Raw genomic sequence first — 17849 nt, forward strand, 5'->3', positions numbered from 1 at the left:
GACAAGGAAGGTGAATGAGGTGTTCCAATGTGAAATGCCGGAAACACAGAAACACAGACGACACACAACAAGAGGTGGCAATCTATTCATTAATTGCATTTAATCAATGAGCTCATTATCACTCATGCATTGTCCAACAGGTGTTGAAATAATGGGATTAAAAGGGGAGATCCCTTCAGAAAGACAGAAACAATAGCAAAGACAAAAAACACTTTTGGAATCTGCTTTTAGTCAACACATAAGGAAAGGGTGCACCGGTCCTGGAAATACTGCAATACCAGGTCAATGCGTGGAGTGGACAGAGCAAGCTCTATTTCCATCTCCCTGTTCTAAAAATCCATTTAATATATGGTCCCCAGATAGGGGACGTATCAGATATTAAACTGATAAGAACAGATACTACACTTGATCTTAGCCAAAAGGCCGAGAAGCGATAACCCGAACGGGCCGCGCGTTGCCCGAGCCTGCCCGATACTGCTGTTCAGCCCTTGCAGCGATTCAGCCTACTTCTAGGCAATTCCATGGGGCCCTGCAGGCTCACACACTCACAGCTACACGGGAGGTGAATAAAGGCCGGAGAGGAAGCCAGACAGGATTTGCTTCTTTTGCTTGCACCACAATGCAGTGCTGAAAGAGGAGGAATCTACATAAAAACGCCTTCCTGGCAACGCCCAAATGCCCTGCTGCCATGCAGATAAACACTGGCAGCGGCAGCAAGTGCATGCCCACAGCCACCCCTTGTTCCTTCACACCTTGTATCAGCTGTAATCCAGTCCAGTCCAGTGCTGCCTGCTGAGCAGCACTGACCAACACTGCCTGGGCCCAGGCTTTTATCTCTGAGGCCCCATTATGATGTCAGAAAGCTGGCTCTGGAATCCTGAGGGCTCCACTATGACACGTGCAAAGTTCCGTCTGAACTTTATATAAGACGGTGAGGCTCAGTCAGTCACTCAGTGTTGCCTGAGAGGGCAACACTGCAACAGCCGGCCGCCAGGCTGTCTTTTTTTTGCACAGCTAGTTGCCTCCAGGAGGCCACAAGAGGGAGACAAGGGACTGCAAAATGGAAAATAGGCATCCACCAACTTTACAGACAACTTCTCCTTGCTCCTACAACCTCCATCCTTGCACAGTTTGTTATTCTTCTAGGTAACATAGTAACAAATCCAAATTGCTGCTCTCTTTGTAGGCAAGCAAGGCTTTGTTGCAACTGCAATTCTTACTTCTTCTTGAAATGTAGGGACGACAGTACATTCCATCACATCCATCTAGTGTACACAGGTAGGTCCATTGTGGCGGGCAGGCGAGCGGGCGGGCTGCTTTATTGGCTGTTTGCTGTTCCCCTACTCCACTCCACTATTTGACTGTTGTGCTGCATCAATCAATCAATCAATCAATCAATCAATCAATCAATCAATCAATCAATCAGTGGCTGGCTCAGGTGCAGCTCTTTAACTTACCTAAAAGGGAGGGCGGAGAGAAGACAAGGAAGGTGAATGAGGTGTTCCAATGTGAAATGCCGGAAACACAGAAACACAGACGACACACAACAAGAGGTGGCAATCTATTCATTAATTGCATTTAATCAATGAGCTCATTATCACTCATGCATTGTCCAACAGGTGTTGAAATAATGGGATTAAAAGGGGAGATCCCTTCAGAAAGACAGAAACAATAGCAAAGACAAAAAACACTTTTGGAATCTGCTTTTAGTCAACACATAAGGAAAGGGTGCACCGGTCCTGGAAATACTGCAATACCAGGTCAATGCGTGGAGTGGACAGAGCAAGCTCTATTTCCATCTCCCTGTTCTAAAAATCCATTTAATATATGGTCCCCAGATAGGGGACGTATCAGATATTAAACTGATAAGAACAGATACTACACTTGATCTTAGCCAAAAGGCCGAGAAGCGATAACCCGAACGGGCCGCGCGTTGCCCGAGCCTGCCCGATACTGCTGTTCAGCCCTTGCAGCGATTCAGCCTACTTCTAGGCAATTCCATGGGGCCCTGCAGGCTCACACACTCACAGCTACACGGGAGGTGAATAAAGGCCGGAGAGGAAGCCAGACAGGATTTGCTTCTTTTGCTTGCACCACAATGCAGTGCTGAAAGAGGAGGAATCTACATAAAAACGCCTTCCTGGCAACGCCCAAATGCCCTGCTGCCATGCAGATAAACACTGGCAGCGGCAGCAAGTGCATGCCCACAGCCACCCCTTGTTCCTTCACACCTTGTATCAGCTGTAATCCAGTCCAGTCCAGTGCTGCCTGCTGAGCAGCACTGACCAACACTGCCTGGGCCCAGGCTTTTATCTCTGAGGCCCCATTATGATGTCAGAAAGCTGGCTCTGGAATCCTGAGGGCTCCACTATGACACGTGCAAAGTTCCGTCTGAACTTTATATAAGACGGTGAGGCTCAGTCAGTCACTCAGTGTTGCCTGAGAGGGCAACACTGCAACAGCCGGCCGCCAGGCTGTCTTTTTTTTGCACAGCTAGTTGCCTCCAGGAGGCCACAAGAGGGAGACAAGGGACTGCAAAATGGAAAATAGGCATCCACCAACTTTACAGACAACTTCTCCTTGCTCCTACAACCTCCATCCTTGCACAGTTTGTTATTCTTCTAGGTAACATAGTAACAAATCCAAATTGCTGCTCTCTTTGTAGGCAAGCAAGGCTTTGTTGCAACTGCAATTCTTACTTCTTCTTGAAATGTAGGGACGACAGTACATTCCATCACATCCATCTAGTGTACACAGGTAGGTCCATTGTGGCGGGCAGGCGAGCGGGCGGGCTGCTTTATTGGCTGTTTGCTGTTCCCCTACTCCACTCCACTATTTGACTGTTGTGCTGCATCAATCAATCAATCAATCAATCAATCAATCAATCAATCAATCAATCAATCAATCAGTGGCTGGCTCAGGTGCAGCTCTTTAACTTACCTAAAAGGGAGGGCGGAGAGAAGACAAGGAAGGTGAATGAGGTGTTCCAATGTGAAATGCCGGAAACACAGAAACACAGACGACACACAACAAGAGGTGGCAATCTATTCATTAATTGCATTTAATCAATGAGCTCATTATCACTCATGCATTGTCCAACAGGTGTTGAAATAATGGGATTAAAAGGGGAGATCCCTTCAGAAAGACAGAAACAATAGCAAAGACAAAAAACACTTTTGGAATCTGCTTTTAGTCAACACATAAGGAAAGGGTGCACCGGTCCTGGAAATACTGCAATACCAGGTCAATGCGTGGAGTGGACAGAGCAAGCTCTATTTCCATCTCCCTGTTCTAAAAATCCATTTAATATATGGTCCCCAGATAGGGGACGTATCAGATATTAAACTGATAAGAACAGATACTACACTTGATCTTAGCCAAAAGGCCGAGAAGCGATAACCCGAACGGGCCGCGCGTTGCCCGAGCCTGCCCGATACTGCTGTTCAGCCCTTGCAGCGATTCAGCCTACTTCTAGGCAATTCCATGGGGCCCTGCAGGCTCACACACTCACAGCTACACGGGAGGTGAATAAAGGCCGGAGAGGAAGCCAGACAGGATTTGCTTCTTTTGCTTGCACCACAATGCAGTGCTGAAAGAGGAGGAATCTACATAAAAACGCCTTCCTGGCAACGCCCAAATGCCCTGCTGCCATGCAGATAAACACTGGCAGCGGCAGCAAGTGCATGCCCACAGCCACCCCTTGTTCCTTCACACCTTGTATCAGCTGTAATCCAGTCCAGTCCAGTGCTGCCTGCTGAGCAGCACTGACCAACACTGCCTGGGCCCAGGCTTTTATCTCTGAGGCCCCATTATGATGTCAGAAAGCTGGCTCTGGAATCCTGAGGGCTCCACTATGACACGTGCAAAGTTCCGTCTGAACTTTATATAAGACGGTGAGGCTCAGTCAGTCACTCAGTGTTGCCTGAGAGGGCAACACTGCAACAGCCGGCCGCCAGGCTGTCTTTTTTTTGCACAGCTAGTTGCCTCCAGGAGGCCACAAGAGGGAGACAAGGGACTGCAAAATGGAAAATAGGCATCCACCAACTTTACAGACAACTTCTCCTTGCTCCTACAACCTCCATCCTTGCACAGTTTGTTATTCTTCTAGGTAACATAGTAACAAATCCAAATTGCTGCTCTCTTTGTAGGCAAGCAAGGCTTTGTTGCAACTGCAATTCTTACTTCTTCTTGAAATGTAGGGACGACAGTACATTCCATCACATCCATCTAGTGTACACAGGTAGGTCCATTGTGGCGGGCAGGCGAGCGGGCGGGCTGCTTTATTGGCTGTTTGCTGTTCCCCTACTCCACTCCACTATTTGACTGTTGTGCTGCATCAATCAATCAATCAATCAATCAATCAATCAATCAATCAATCAATCAATCAATCAGTGGCTGGCTCAGGTGCAGCTCTTTAACTTACCTAAAAGGGAGGGCGGAGAGAAGACAAGGAAGGTGAATGAGGTGTTCCAAAGTGAAATGCCGGAAACACAGAAACACAGACGACACACAACAAGAGGTGGCAATCTATTCATTAATTGCATTTAATCAATGAGCTCATTATCACTCATGCATTGTCCAACAGGTGTTGAAATAATGGGATTAAAAGGGGAGATCCCTTCAGAAAGACAGAAACAATAGCAAAGACAAAAACACTTTTGGAATCTGCTTTTAGTCAACACATAAGGAAAGGGTGGACCGGTCCTGGAAATACTGCAATACCAGGTCAATGCGTGGAGTGGACAGAGAAAGCTCTATTTCCATCTCCCTGTTCTAAAAATCCATTTAATATATGGTCCCCAGATAGGGGACGTATCAGATATTAAACTGATAAGAACAGATACTACACTTGATCTTAGCCAAAAGGCCGAGAAGCGATAACCCGAACGGGCCGCGCGTTGCCCGAGCCTGCCCGATACTGCTGTTCAGCCCTTGCAGCGATTCAGCCTACTTCTAGGCAATTCCATGGGGCCCTGCAGGCTCACACACTCACAGCTACACGGGAGGTGAATAAAGGCCGGAGAGGAAGCCAGACAGGATTTGCTTCTTTTGCTTGCACCACAATGCAGTGCTGAAAGAGGAGGAATCTACATAAAAACGCCTTCCTGGCAACGCCCAAATGCCCTGCTGCCATGCAGATAAACACTGGCAGCGGCAGCAAGTGCATGCCCACAGCCACCCCTTGTTCCTTCACACCTTGTATCAGCTGTAATCCAGTCCAGTCCAGTGCTGCCTGCTGAGCAGCACTGACCAACACTGCCTGGGCCCAGGCTTTTATCTCTGAGGCCCCATTATGATGTCAGAAAGCTGGCTCTGGAATCCTGAGGGCTCCACTATGACACGTGCAAAGTTCCGTCTGAACTTTATATAAGACGGTGAGGCTCAGTCAGTCACTCAGTGTTGCCTGAGAGGGCAACACTGCAACAGCCGGCCGCCAGGCTGTCTTTTTTTTGCACAGCTAGTTGCCTCCAGGAGGCCACAAGAGGGAGACAAGGGACTGCAAAATGGAAAATAGGCATCCACCAACTTTACAGACAACTTCTCCTTGCTCCTACAACCTCCATCCTTGCACAGTTTGTTATTCTTCTAGGTAACATAGTAACAAATCCAAATTGCTGCTCTCTTTGTAGGCAAGCAAGGCTTTGTTGCAACTGCAATTCTTACTTCTTCTTGAAATGTAGGGACGACAGTACATTCCATCACATCCATCTAGTGTACACAGGTAGGTCCATTGTGGCGGGCAGGCGAGCGGGCGGGCTGCTTTATTGGCTGTTTGCTGTTCCCCTACTCCACTCCACTATTTGACTGTTGTGCTGCATCAATCAATCAATCAATCAATCAATCAATCAATCAGTGGCTGGCTCAGGTGCAGCTCTTTAACTTACCTAAAAGGGAGGGCGGAGAGAAGACAAGGAAGGTGAATGAGGTGTTCCAATGTGAAATGCCGGAAACACAGAAACACAGACGACACACAACAAGAGGTGGCAATCTATTCATTAATTGCATTTAATCAATGAGCTCATTATCACTCATGCATTGTCCAACAGGTGTTGAAATAATGGGATTAAAAGGGGAGATCCCTTCAGAAAGACAGAAACAATAGCAAAGACAAAAAACACTTTTGGAATCTGCTTTTAGTCAACACATAAGGAAAGGGTGCACCGGTCCTGGAAATACTGCAATACCAGGTCAATGCGTGGAGTGGACAGAGCAAGCTCTATTTCCATCTCCCTGTTCTAAAAATCCATTTAATATATGGTCCCCAGATAGGGGACGTATCAGATATTAAACTGATAAGAACAGATACTACACTTGATCTTAGCCAAAAGGCCGAGAAGCGATAACCCGAACGGGCCGCGCGTTGCCCGAGCCTGCCCGATACTGCTGTTCAGCCCTTGCAGCGATTCAGCCTACTTCTAGGCAATTCCATGGGGCCCTGCAGGCTCACACACTCACAGCTACACGGGAGGTGAATAAAGGCCGGAGAGGAAGCCAGACAGGATTTGCTTCTTTTGCTTGCACCACAATGCAGTGCTGAAAGAGGAGGAATCTACATAAAAACGCCTTCCTGGCAACGCCCAAATGCCCTGCTGCCATGCAGATAAACACTGGCAGCGGCAGCAAGTGCATGCCCACAGCCACCCCTTGTTCCTTCACACCTTGTATCAGCTGTAATCCAGTCCAGTCCAGTGCTGCCTGCTGAGCAGCACTGACCAACACTGCCTGGGCCCAGGCTTTTATCTCTGAGGCCCCATTATGATGTCAGAAAGCTGGCTCTGGAATCCTGAGGGCTCCACTATGACACGTGCAAAGTTCCGTCTGAACTTTATATAAGACGGTGAGGCTCAGTCAGTCACTCAGTGTTGCCTGAGAGGGCAACACTGCAACAGCCGGCCGCCAGGCTGTCTTTTTTTTGCACAGCTAGTTGCCTCCAGGAGGCCACAAGAGGGAGACAAGGGACTGCAAAATGGAAAATAGGCATCCACCAACTTTACAGACAACTTCTCCTTGCTCCTACAACCTCCATCCTTGCACAGTTTGTTATTCTTCTAGGTAACATAGTAACAAATCCAAATTGCTGCTCTCTTTGTAGGCAAGCAAGGCTTTGTTGCAACTGCAATTCTTACTTCTTCTTGAAATGTAGGGACGACAGTACATTCCATCACATCCATCTAGTGTACACAGGTAGGTCCATTGTGGCGGGCAGGCGAGCGGGCGGGCTGCTTTATTGGCTGTTTGCTGTTCCCCTACTCCACTCCACTATTTGACTGTTGTGCTGCATCAATCAATCAATCAATCAATCAATCAATCAATCAATCAATCAATCAATCAATCAATCAATCAATCAATCAGTGGCTGGCTCAGGTGCAGCTCTTTAACTTACCTAAAAGGGAGGGCGGAGAGAAGACAAGGAAGGTGAATGAGGTGTTCCAATGTGAAATGCCGGAAACACAGAAACACAGACGACACACAACAAGAGGTGGCAATCTATTCATTAATTGCATTTAATCAATGAGCTCATTATCACTCATGCATTGTCCAACAGGTGTTGAAATAATGGGATTAAAAGGGGAGATCCCTTCAGAAAGACAGAAACAATAGCAAAGACAAAAAACACTTTTGGAATCTGCTTTTAGTCAACACATAAGGAAAGGGTGCACCGGTCCTGGAAATACTGCAATACCAGGTCAATGCGTGGAGTGGACAGAGCAAGCTCTATTTCCATCTCCCTGTTCTAAAAATCCATTTAATATATGGTCCCCAGATAGGGGACGTATCAGATATTAAACTGATAAGAACAGATACTACACTTGATCTTAGCCAAAAGGCCGAGAAGCGATAACCCGAACGGGCCGCGCGTTGCCCGAGCCTGCCCGATACTGCTGTTCAGCCCTTGCAGCGATTCAGCCTACTTCTAGGCAATTCCATGGGGCCCTGCAGGCTCACACACTCACAGCTACACGGGAGGTGAATAAAGGCCGGAGAGGAAGCCAGACAGGATTTGCTTCTTTTGCTTGCACCACAATGCAGTGCTGAAAGAGGAGGAATCTACATAAAAACGCCTTCCTGGCAACGCCCAAATGCCCTGCTGCCATGCAGATAAACACTGGCAGCGGCAGCAAGTGCATGCCCACAGCCACCCCTTGTTCCTTCACACCTTGTATCAGCTGTAATCCAGTCCAGTCCAGTGCTGCCTGCTGAGCAGCACTGACCAACACTGCCTGGGCCCAGGCTTTTATCTCTGAGGCCCCATTATGATGTCAGAAAGCTGGCTCTGGAATCCTGAGGGCTCCACTATGACACGTGCAAAGTTCCGTCTGAACTTTATATAAGACGGTGAGGCTCAGTCAGTCACTCAGTGTTGCCTGAGAGGGCAACACTGCAACAGCCGGCCGCCAGGCTGTCTTTTTTTTGCACAGCTAGTTGCCTCCAGGAGGCCACAAGAGGGAGACAAGGGACTGCAAAATGGAAAATAGGCATCCACCAACTTTACAGACAACTTCTCCTTGCTCCTACAACCTCCATCCTTGCACAGTTTGTTATTCTTCTAGGTAACATAGTAACAAATCCAAATTGCTGCTCTCTTTGTAGGCAAGCAAGGCTTTGTTGCAACTGCAATTCTTACTTCTTCTTGAAATGTAGGGAGGACGACAGTACATTCCATCACATCCATCTAGTGTACACAGGTAGGTCCATTGTGGCGGGCAGGCGAGCGGGCGGGCTGCTTTATTGGCTGTTTGCTGTTCCCCTACTCCACTCCACTATTTGACTGTTGTGCTGCATCAATCAATCAATCAATCAATCAATCAATCAATCAATCAATCAATCAATCAGTGGCTGGCTCAGGTGCAGCTCTTTAACTTACCTAAAAGGGAGGGCGGAGAGAAGACAAGGAAGGTGAATGAGGTGTTCCAATGTGAAATGCCGGAAACACAGAAACACAGACGACACACAACAAGAGGTGGCAATCTATTCATTAATTGCATTTAATCAATGAGCTCATTATCACTCATGCATTGTCCAACAGGTGTTGAAATAATGGGATTAAAAGGGGAGATCCCTTCAGAAAGACAGAAACAATAGCAAAGACAAAAAACACTTTTGGAATCTGCTTTTAGTCAACACATAAGGAAAGGGTGCACCGGTCCTGGAAATACTGCAATACCAGGTCAATGCGTGGAGTGGACAGAGCAAGCTCTATTTCCATCTCCCTGTTCTAAAAATCCATTTAATATATGGTCCCCAGATAGGGGACGTATCAGATATTAAACTGATAAGAACAGATACTACACTTGATCTTAGCCAAAAGGCCGAGAAGCGATAACCCGAACGGGCCGCGCGTTGCCCGAGCCTGCCCGATACTGCTGTTCAGCCCTTGCAGCGATTCAGCCTACTTCTAGGCAATTCCATGGGGCCCTGCAGGCTCACACACTCACAGCTACACGGGAGGTGAATAAAGGCCGGAGAGGAAGCCAGACAGGATTTGCTTCTTTTGCTTGCACCACAATGCAGTGCTGAAAGAGGAGGAATCTACATAAAAACGCCTTCCTGGCAACGCCCAAATGCCCTGCTGCCATGCAGATAAACACTGGCAGCGGCAGCAAGTGCATGCCCACAGCCACCCCTTGTTCCTTCACACCTTGTATCAGCTGTAATCCAGTCCAGTCCAGTGCTGCCTGCTGAGCAGCACTGACCAACACTGCCTGGGCCCAGGCTTTTATCTCTGAGGCCCCATTATGATGTCAGAAAGCTGGCTCTGGAATCCTGAGGGCTCCACTATGACACGTGCAAAGTTCCGTCTGAACTTTATATAAGACGGTGAGGCTCAGTCAGTCACTCAGTGTTGCCTGAGAGGGCAACACTGCAACAGCCGGCCGCCAGGCTGTCTTTTTTTTGCACAGCTAGTTGCCTCCAGGAGGCCACAAGAGGGAGACAAGGGACTGCAAAATGGAAAATAGGCATCCACCAACTTTACAGACAACTTCTCCTTGCTCCTACAACCTCCATCCTTGCACAGTTTGTTATTCTTCTAGGTAACATAGTAACAAATCCAAATTGCTGCTCTCTTTGTAGGCAAGCAAGGCTTTGTTGCAACTGCAATTCTTACTTCTTCTTGAAATGTAGGGACGACAGTACATTCCATCACATCCATCTAGTGTACACAGGTAGGTCCATTGTGGCGGGCAGGCGAGCGGGCGGGCTGCTTTATTGGCTGTTTGCTGTTCCCCTACTCCACTCCACTATTTGACTGTTGTGCTGCAATCAATCAATCAATCAATCAATCAATCAATCAATCAATCAATCAGTGGCTGGCTCAGGTGCAGCTCTTTAACTTACCTAAAAGGGAGGGCGGAGAGAAGACAAGGAAGGTGAATGAGGTGTTCCAATGTGAAATGCCGGAAACACAGAAACACAGACGACACACAACAAGAGGTGGCAATCTATTCATTAATTGCATTTAATCAATGAGCTCATTATCACTCATGCATTGTCCAACAGGTGTTGAAATAATGGGATTAAAAGGGGAGATCCCTTCAGAAAGACAGAAACAATAGCAAAGACAAAAAACACTTTTGGAATCTGCTTTTAGTCAACACATAAGGAAAGGGTGCACCGGTCCTGGAAATACTGCAATACCAGGTCAATGCGTGGAGTGGACAGAGCAAGCTCTATTTCCATCTCCCTGTTCTAAAAATCCATTTAATATATGGTCCCCAGATAGGGGACGTATCAGATATTAAACTGATAAGAACAGATACTACACTTGATCTTAGCCAAAAGGCCGAGAAGCGATAACCCGAACGGGCCGCGCGTTGCCCGAGCCTGCCCGATACTGCTGTTCAGCCCTTGCAGCGATTCAGCCTACTTCTAGGCAATTCCATGGGGCCCTGCAGGCTCACACACTCACAGCTACACGGGAGGTGAATAAAGGCCGGAGAGGAAGCCAGACAGGATTTGCTTCTTTTGCTTGCACCACAATGCAGTGCTGAAAGAGGAGGAATCTACATAAAAACGCCTTCCTGGCAACGCCCAAATGCCCTGCTGCCATGCAGATAAACACTGGCAGCGGCAGCAAGTGCATGCCCACAGCCACCCCTTGTTCCTTCACACCTTGTATCAGCTGTAATCCAGTCCAGTCCAGTGCTGCCTGCTGAGCAGCACTGACCAACACTGCCTGGGCCCAGGCTTTTATCTCTGAGGCCCCATTATGATGTCAGAAAGCTGGCTCTGGAATCCTGAGGGCTCCACTATGACACGTGCAAAGTTCCGTCTGAACTTTATATAAGACGGTGAGGCTCAGTCAGTCACTCAGTGTTGCCTGAGAGGGCAACACTGCAACAGCCGGCCGCCAGGCTGTCTTTTTTTTGCACAGCTAGTTGCCTCCAGGAGGCCACAAGAGGGAGACAAGGGACTGCAAAATGGAAAATAGGCATCCACCAACTTTACAGACAACTTCTCCTTGCTCCTACAACCTCCATCCTTGCACAGTTTGTTATTCTTCTAGGTAACATAGTAACAAATCCAAATTGCTGCTCTCTTTGTAGGCAAGCAAGGCTTTGTTGCAACTGCAATTCTTACTTCTTCTTGAAATGTAGGGACGACAGTACATTCCATCACATCCATCTAGTGTACACAGGTAGGTCCATTGTGGCGGGCAGGCGAGCGGGCGGGCTGCTTTATTGGCTGTTTGCTGTTCCCCTACTCCACTCCACTATTTGACTGTTGTGCTGCATCAATCAATCAATCAATCAATCAATCAATCAATCAATCAATCAATCAGTGGCTGGCTCAGGTGCAGCTCTTTAACTTACCTAAAAGGGAGGGCGGAGAGAAGACAAGGAAGGTGAATGAGGTGTTCCAATGTGAAATGCCGGAAACACAGAAACACAGACGACACACAACAAGAGGTGGCAATCTATTCATTAATTGCATTTAATCAATGAGCTCATTATCACTCATGCATTGTCCAACAGGTGTTGAAATAATGGGATTAAAAGGGGAGATCCCTTCAGAAAGACAGAAACAATAGCAAAGACAAAAAACACTTTTGGAATCTGCTTTTAGTCAACACATAAGGAAAGGGTGCACCGGTCCTGGAAATACTGCAATACCAGGTCAATGCGTGGAGTGGACAGAGCAAGCTCTATTTCCATCTCCCTGTTCTAAAAATCCATTTAATATATGGTCCCCAGATAGGGGACGTATCAGATATTAAACTGATAAGAACAGATACTACACTTGATCTTAGCCAAAAGGCCGAGAAGCGATAACCCGAACGGGCCGCGCGTTGCCCGAGCCTGCCCGATACTGCTGTTCAGCCCTTGCAGCGATTCAGCCTACTTCTAGGCAATTCCATGGGGCCCTGCAGGCTCACACACTCACAGCTACACGGGAGGTGAATAAAGGCCGGAGAGGAAGCCAGACAGGATTTGCTTCTTTTGCTTGCACCACAATGCAGTGCTGAAAGAGGAGGAATCTACATAAAAACGCCTTCCTGGCAACGCCCAAATGCCCTGCTGCCATGCAGATAAACACTGGCAGCGGCAGCAAGTGCATGCCCACAGCCACCCCTTGTTCCTTCACACCTTGTATCAGCTGTAATCCAGTCCAGTCCAGTGCTGCCTGCTGAGCAGCACTGACCAACACTGCCTGGGCCCAGGCTTTTATCTCTGAGGCCCCATTATGATGTCAGAAAGCTGGCTCTGGAATCCTGAGGGCTCCACTATGACACGTGCAAAGTTCCGTCTGAACTTTATATAAGACGGTGAGGCTCAGTCAGTCACTCAGTGTTGCCTGAGAGGGCAACACTGCAACAGCCGGCCGCCAGGCTGTCTTTTTTTTGCACAGCTAGTTGCCTCCAGGAGGCCACAAGAGGGAGACAAGGGACTGCAAAATGGAAAATAGGCATCCACCAACTTTACAGACAACTTCTCCTTGCTCCTACAACCTCCATCCTTGCACAGTTTGTTATTCTTCTAGGTAACATAGTAACAAATCCAAATTGCTGCTCTCTTTGTAGGCAAGCAAGGCTTTGTTGCAACTGCAATTCTTACTTCTTCTTGAAATGTAGGGACGACAGTACATTCCATCACATCCATCTAGTGTACACAGGTAGGTCCATTGTGGCGGGCAGGCGAGCGGGCGGGCTGCTTTATTGGCTGTTTGCTGTTCCCCTACTCCACTCCACTATTTGACTGTTGTGCTGCATCAATCAATCAATCAATCAATCAATCAATCAATCAATCAATCAATCAATCAGTGGCTGGCTCAGGTGCAGCTCTTTAACTTACCTAAAAGGGAGGGCGGAGAGAAGACAAGGAAGGTGAATGAGGTGTTCCAATGTGAAATGCCGGAAACACAGAAACACAGACGACACACAACAAGAGGTGGCAATCTATTCATTAATTGCATTTAATCAATGAGCTCATTATCACTCATGCATTGTCCAACAGGTGTTGAAATAATGGGATTAAAAGGGGAGATCCCTTCAGAAAGACAGAAACAATAGCAAAGACAAAAAACACTTTTGGAATCTGCTTTTAGTCAACACATAAGGAAAGGGTGCACCGGTCCTGGAAATACTGCAATACCAGGTCAATGCGTGGAGTGGACAGAGCAAGCTCTATTTCCATCTCCCTGTTCTAAAAATCCATTTAATATATGGTCCCCAGATAGGGGACGTATCAGATATTAAACTGATAAGAACAGATACTACACTTGATCTTAGCCAAAAGGCCGAGAAGCGATAACCCGAACGGGCCGCGCGTTGCCCGAGCCTGCCCGATACTGCTGTTCAGCCCTTGCAGCGATTCAGCCTACTTCTAGGCAATTCCATGGGGCCCTGCAGGCTCACACACTCACAGCTACACGGGAGGTGAATAAAGGCCGGAGAGGAAGCCAGACAGGATTTGCTTCTTTTGCTTGCACCACAATGCAGTGCTGAAAGAGGAGGAATCTACATAAAAACGCCTTCCTGGCAACGCCCAAATGCCCTGCTGCCATGCAGATAAACACTGGCAGCGGCAGCAAGTGCATGCCCACAGCCACCCCTTGTTCCTTCACACCTTGTATCAGCTGTAATCCAGTCCAGTCCAGTGCTGCCTGCTGAGCAGCACTGACCAACACTGCCTGGGCCCAGGCTTTTATCTCTGAGGCCCCATTATGATGTCAGAAAGCTGGCTCTGGAATCCTGAGGGCTCCACTATGACACGTGCAAAGTTCCGTCTGAACTTTATATAAGACGGTGAGGCTCAGTCAGTCACTCAGTGTTGCCTGAGAGGGCAACACTGCAACAGCCGGCCGCCAGGCTGTCTTTTTTTTGCACAGCTAGTTGCCTCCAGGAGGCCACAAGAGGGAGACAAGGGACTGCAAAATGGAAAATAGGCATCCACCAACTTTACAGACAACTTCTCCTTGCTCCTACAACCTCCATCCTTGCACAGTTTGTTATTCTTCTAGGTAACATAGTAACAAATCCAAATTGCTGCTCTCTTTGTAGGCAAGCAAGGCTTTGTTGCAACTGCAATTCTTACTTCTTCTTGAAATGTAGGGACGACAGTACATTCCATCACATCCATCTAGTGTACACAGGTAGGTCCATTGTGGCGGGCAGGCGAGCGGGCGGGCTGCTTTATTGGCTGTTTGCTGTTCCCCTACTCCACTCCACTATTTGACTGTTGTGCTGCATCAATCAATCAATCAATCAATCAATCAATCAATCAATCAATCAATCAGTGGCTGGCTCAGGTGCAGCTCTTTAACTTACCTAAAAGGGAGGGCGGAGAGAAGACAAGGAAGGTGAATGAGGTGTTCCAATGTGAAATGCCGGAAACACAGAAACACAGACGACACACAACAAGAGGTGGCAATCTATTCATTAATTGCATTTAATCAATGAGCTCATTATCACTCATGCATTGTCCAACAGGTGTTGAAATAATGGGATTAAAAGGGGAGATCCCTTCAGAAAGACAGAAACAATAGCAAAGACAAAAAACACTTTTGGAATCTGCTTTTAGTCAACACATAAGGAAAGGGTGCACCGGTCCTGGAAATACTGCAATACCAGGTCAATGCGTGGAGTGGACAGAGCAAGCTCTATTTCCATCTCCCTGTTCTAAAAATCCATTTAATATATGGTCCCCAGATAGGGGACGTATCAGATATTAAACTGATAAGAACAGATACTACACTTGATCTTAGCCAAAAGGCCGAGAAGCGATAACCCGAACGGGCCGCGCGTTGCCCGAGCCTGCCCGATACTGCTGTTCAGCCCTTGCAGCGATTCAGCCTACTTCTAGGCAATTCCATGGGGCCCTGCAGGCTCACACACTCACAGCTACACGGGAGGTGAATAAAGGCCGGAGAGGAAGCCAGACAGGATTTGCTTCTTTTGCTTGCACCACAATGCAGTGCTGAAAGAGGAGGAATCTACATAAAAACGCCTTCCTGGCAACGCCCAAATGCCCTGCTGCCATGCAGATAAACACTGGCAGCGGCAGCAAGTGCATGCCCACAGCCACCCCTTGTTCCTTCACACCTTGTATCAGCTGTAATCCAGTCCAGTCCAGTGCTGCCTGCTGAGCAGCACTGACCAACACTGCCTGGGCCCAGGCTTTTATCTCTGAGGCCCCATTATGATGTCAGAAAGCTGGCTCTGGAATCCTGAGGGCTCCACTATGACACGTGCAAAGTTCCGTCTGAACTTTATATAAGACGGTGAGGCTCAGTCAGTCACTCAGTGTTGCCTGAGAGGGCAACACTGCAACAGCCGGCCGCCAGGCTGTCTTTTTTTTGCACAGCTAGTTGCCTCCAGGAGGCCACAAGAGGGAGACAAGGGACTGCAAAATGGAAAATAGGCATCCACCAACTTTACAGACAACTTCTCCTTGCTCCTACAACCTCCATCCTTGCACAGTTTGTTATTCTTCTAGGTAACATAGTAACAAATCCAAATTGCTGCTCTCTTTGTAGGCAAGCAAGGCTTTGTTGCAACTGCAATTCTTACTTCTTCTTGAAATGTAGGGACGACAGTACATTCCATCACATCCATCTAGTGTACACAGGTAGGTCCATTGTGGCGGGCAGGCGAGCGGGCAGGCTGCTTTATTGGCTGTTTGCTGTTCCCCTACTCCACTCCACTATTTGACTGTTGTGCTGCATCAATCAATCAATCAATCAATCAATCAATCAATCAATCAATCAGTGGCTGGCTCAGGTGCAGCTCTTTAACTTACCTAAAAGGGAGGGCGGAGAGAAGACAAGGAAGGTGAATGAGGTGTTCCAATGTGAAATGCCGGAAACACAGAAACACAGACGACACACAACAAGAGGTGGCAATCTATTCATTAATTGCATTTAATCAATGAGCTCATTATCACTCATGCATTGTCCAACAGGTGTTGAAATAATGGGATTAAAAGGGGAGATCCCTTCAGAAAGACAGAAACAATAGCAAAGACAAAAAACACTTTTGGAATCTGCTTTTAGTCAACACATAAGGAAAGGGTGCACCGGTCCTGGAAATACTGCAATACCAGGTCAATGCGTGGAGTGGACAGAGCAAGCTCTATTTCCATCTCCCTGTTCTAAAAATCCATTTAATATATGGTCCCCAGATAGGGGACGTATCAGATATTAAACTGATAAGAACAGATACTACACTTGATCTTAGCCAAAAGGCCGAGAAGCGATAACCCGAACGGGCCGCGCGTTGCCCGAGCCTGCCCGATACTGCTGTTCAGCCCTTGCAGCGATTCAGCCTACTTCTAGGCAATTCCATGGGGCCCTGCAGGCTCACACACTCACAGCTACACGGGAGGTGAATAAAGGCCGGAGAGGAAGCCAGACAGGATTTGCTTCTTTTGCTTGCACCACAATGCAGTGCTGAAAGAGGAGGAATCTACATAAAAACGCCTTCCTGGCAACGCCCAAATGCCCTGCTGCCATGCAGATAAACACTGGCAGCGGCAGCAAGTGCATGCCCACAGCCACCCCTTGTTCCTTCACACCTTGTATCAGCTGTAATCCAGTCCAGTCCAGTGCTGCCTGCTGAGCAGCACTGACCAACACTGCCTGGGCCCAGGCTTTTATCTCTGAGGCCCCATTATGATGTCAGAAAGCTGGCTCTGGAATCCTGAGGGCTCCACTATGACACGTGCAAAGTTCCGTCTGAACTTTATATAAGACGGTGAGGCTCAGTCAGTCACTCAGTGTTGCCTGAGAGGGCAACACTGCAACAGCCGGCCGCCAGGCTGTCTTTTTTTTGCACAGCTAGTTGCCTCCAGGAGGCCACAAGAGGGAGACAAGGGACTGCAAAATGGAAAATAGGCATCCACCAACTTTACAGACAACTTCTCCTTGCTCCTACAACCTCCATCCTTGCACAGTTTGTTATTCTTCTAGGTAACATAGTAACAAATCCAAATTGCTGCTCTCTTTGTAGGCAAGCAAGGCTTTGTTGCAACTGCAATTCTTACTTCTTCTTGAAATGTAGGGACGACAGTACATTCCATCACATCCATCTAGTGTACACAGGTAGGTCCATTGTGGCGGGCAGGCGAGCGGGCGGGCTGCTTTATTGGCTGTTTGCTGTTCCCCTACTCCACTCCACTATTTGACTGTTGTGCTGCATCAATCAATCAATCAATCAATCAATCAATCAATCAATCAATCAATCAATCAATCAATCAGTGGCTGGCTCAGGTGCAGCTCTTTAACTTACCTAAAAGGGAGGGCAGAGAGAAGACAAGGAAGGTGAATGAGGTGTTCCAATGTGAAATGCCGGAAACACAGAAACACAGACGACACACAACAAGAGGTGGCAATCTATTCATTAATTGCATTTA

General features: G+C 47.8%; 12 non-coding genes across 12 annotated transcripts; all 12 read right to left on the reverse strand.

Annotated features, from left to right (window-relative positions):
• Positions 1 to 244: 244 nt before the first annotated feature.
• Positions 245 to 435, reverse strand: LOC142690082 (U2 spliceosomal RNA). The gene has a single exon (XR_012858892.1). It is a non-coding gene; the product is annotated as a U2 spliceosomal RNA (small nuclear RNA).
• Positions 436 to 1723: 1288 nt separating this feature from the next.
• Positions 1724 to 1914, reverse strand: LOC142690083 (U2 spliceosomal RNA). The gene has a single exon (XR_012858893.1). It is a non-coding gene; the product is annotated as a U2 spliceosomal RNA (small nuclear RNA).
• A 1292-nt stretch (positions 1915 to 3206) lies between these two features.
• Positions 3207 to 3397, reverse strand: LOC142690085 (U2 spliceosomal RNA). The gene has a single exon (XR_012858895.1). It is a non-coding gene; the product is annotated as a U2 spliceosomal RNA (small nuclear RNA).
• Positions 3398 to 4688: 1291 nt separating this feature from the next.
• On the reverse strand, positions 4689 to 4879 carry LOC142690355 (U2 spliceosomal RNA). Its single transcript, XR_012859139.1, has one exon. It is a non-coding gene; the product is annotated as a U2 spliceosomal RNA (small nuclear RNA).
• A 1272-nt stretch (positions 4880 to 6151) lies between these two features.
• On the reverse strand, positions 6152 to 6342 carry LOC142690087 (U2 spliceosomal RNA). The gene has a single exon (XR_012858896.1). It is a non-coding gene; the product is annotated as a U2 spliceosomal RNA (small nuclear RNA).
• A 1308-nt stretch (positions 6343 to 7650) lies between these two features.
• Positions 7651 to 7841, reverse strand: LOC142690088 (U2 spliceosomal RNA). Its single transcript, XR_012858897.1, has one exon. It is a non-coding gene; the product is annotated as a U2 spliceosomal RNA (small nuclear RNA).
• Positions 7842 to 9132: 1291 nt separating this feature from the next.
• On the reverse strand, positions 9133 to 9323 carry LOC142690089 (U2 spliceosomal RNA). Its single transcript, XR_012858898.1, has one exon. It is a non-coding gene; the product is annotated as a U2 spliceosomal RNA (small nuclear RNA).
• Positions 9324 to 10604: 1281 nt separating this feature from the next.
• On the reverse strand, positions 10605 to 10795 carry LOC142690090 (U2 spliceosomal RNA). The gene has a single exon (XR_012858899.1). It is a non-coding gene; the product is annotated as a U2 spliceosomal RNA (small nuclear RNA).
• A 1284-nt stretch (positions 10796 to 12079) lies between these two features.
• On the reverse strand, positions 12080 to 12270 carry LOC142690091 (U2 spliceosomal RNA). The gene has a single exon (XR_012858900.1). It is a non-coding gene; the product is annotated as a U2 spliceosomal RNA (small nuclear RNA).
• A 1288-nt stretch (positions 12271 to 13558) lies between these two features.
• Positions 13559 to 13749, reverse strand: LOC142690092 (U2 spliceosomal RNA). The gene has a single exon (XR_012858901.1). It is a non-coding gene; the product is annotated as a U2 spliceosomal RNA (small nuclear RNA).
• A 1284-nt stretch (positions 13750 to 15033) lies between these two features.
• Positions 15034 to 15224, reverse strand: LOC142690093 (U2 spliceosomal RNA). The gene has a single exon (XR_012858902.1). It is a non-coding gene; the product is annotated as a U2 spliceosomal RNA (small nuclear RNA).
• A 1280-nt stretch (positions 15225 to 16504) lies between these two features.
• LOC142690094 (U2 spliceosomal RNA) lies at positions 16505 to 16695 on the reverse strand. The gene has a single exon (XR_012858903.1). It is a non-coding gene; the product is annotated as a U2 spliceosomal RNA (small nuclear RNA).
• Positions 16696 to 17849: the final 1154 nt, after the last annotated feature.

This window comes from Rhinoderma darwinii (genome assembly GCF_050947455.1).
Source record: "Rhinoderma darwinii isolate aRhiDar2 chromosome 5 unlocalized genomic scaffold, aRhiDar2.hap1 SUPER_5_unloc_33, whole genome shotgun sequence".
NCBI classification, from domain to species: Eukaryota; Metazoa; Chordata; class Amphibia; order Anura; family Rhinodermatidae; genus Rhinoderma; species Rhinoderma darwinii.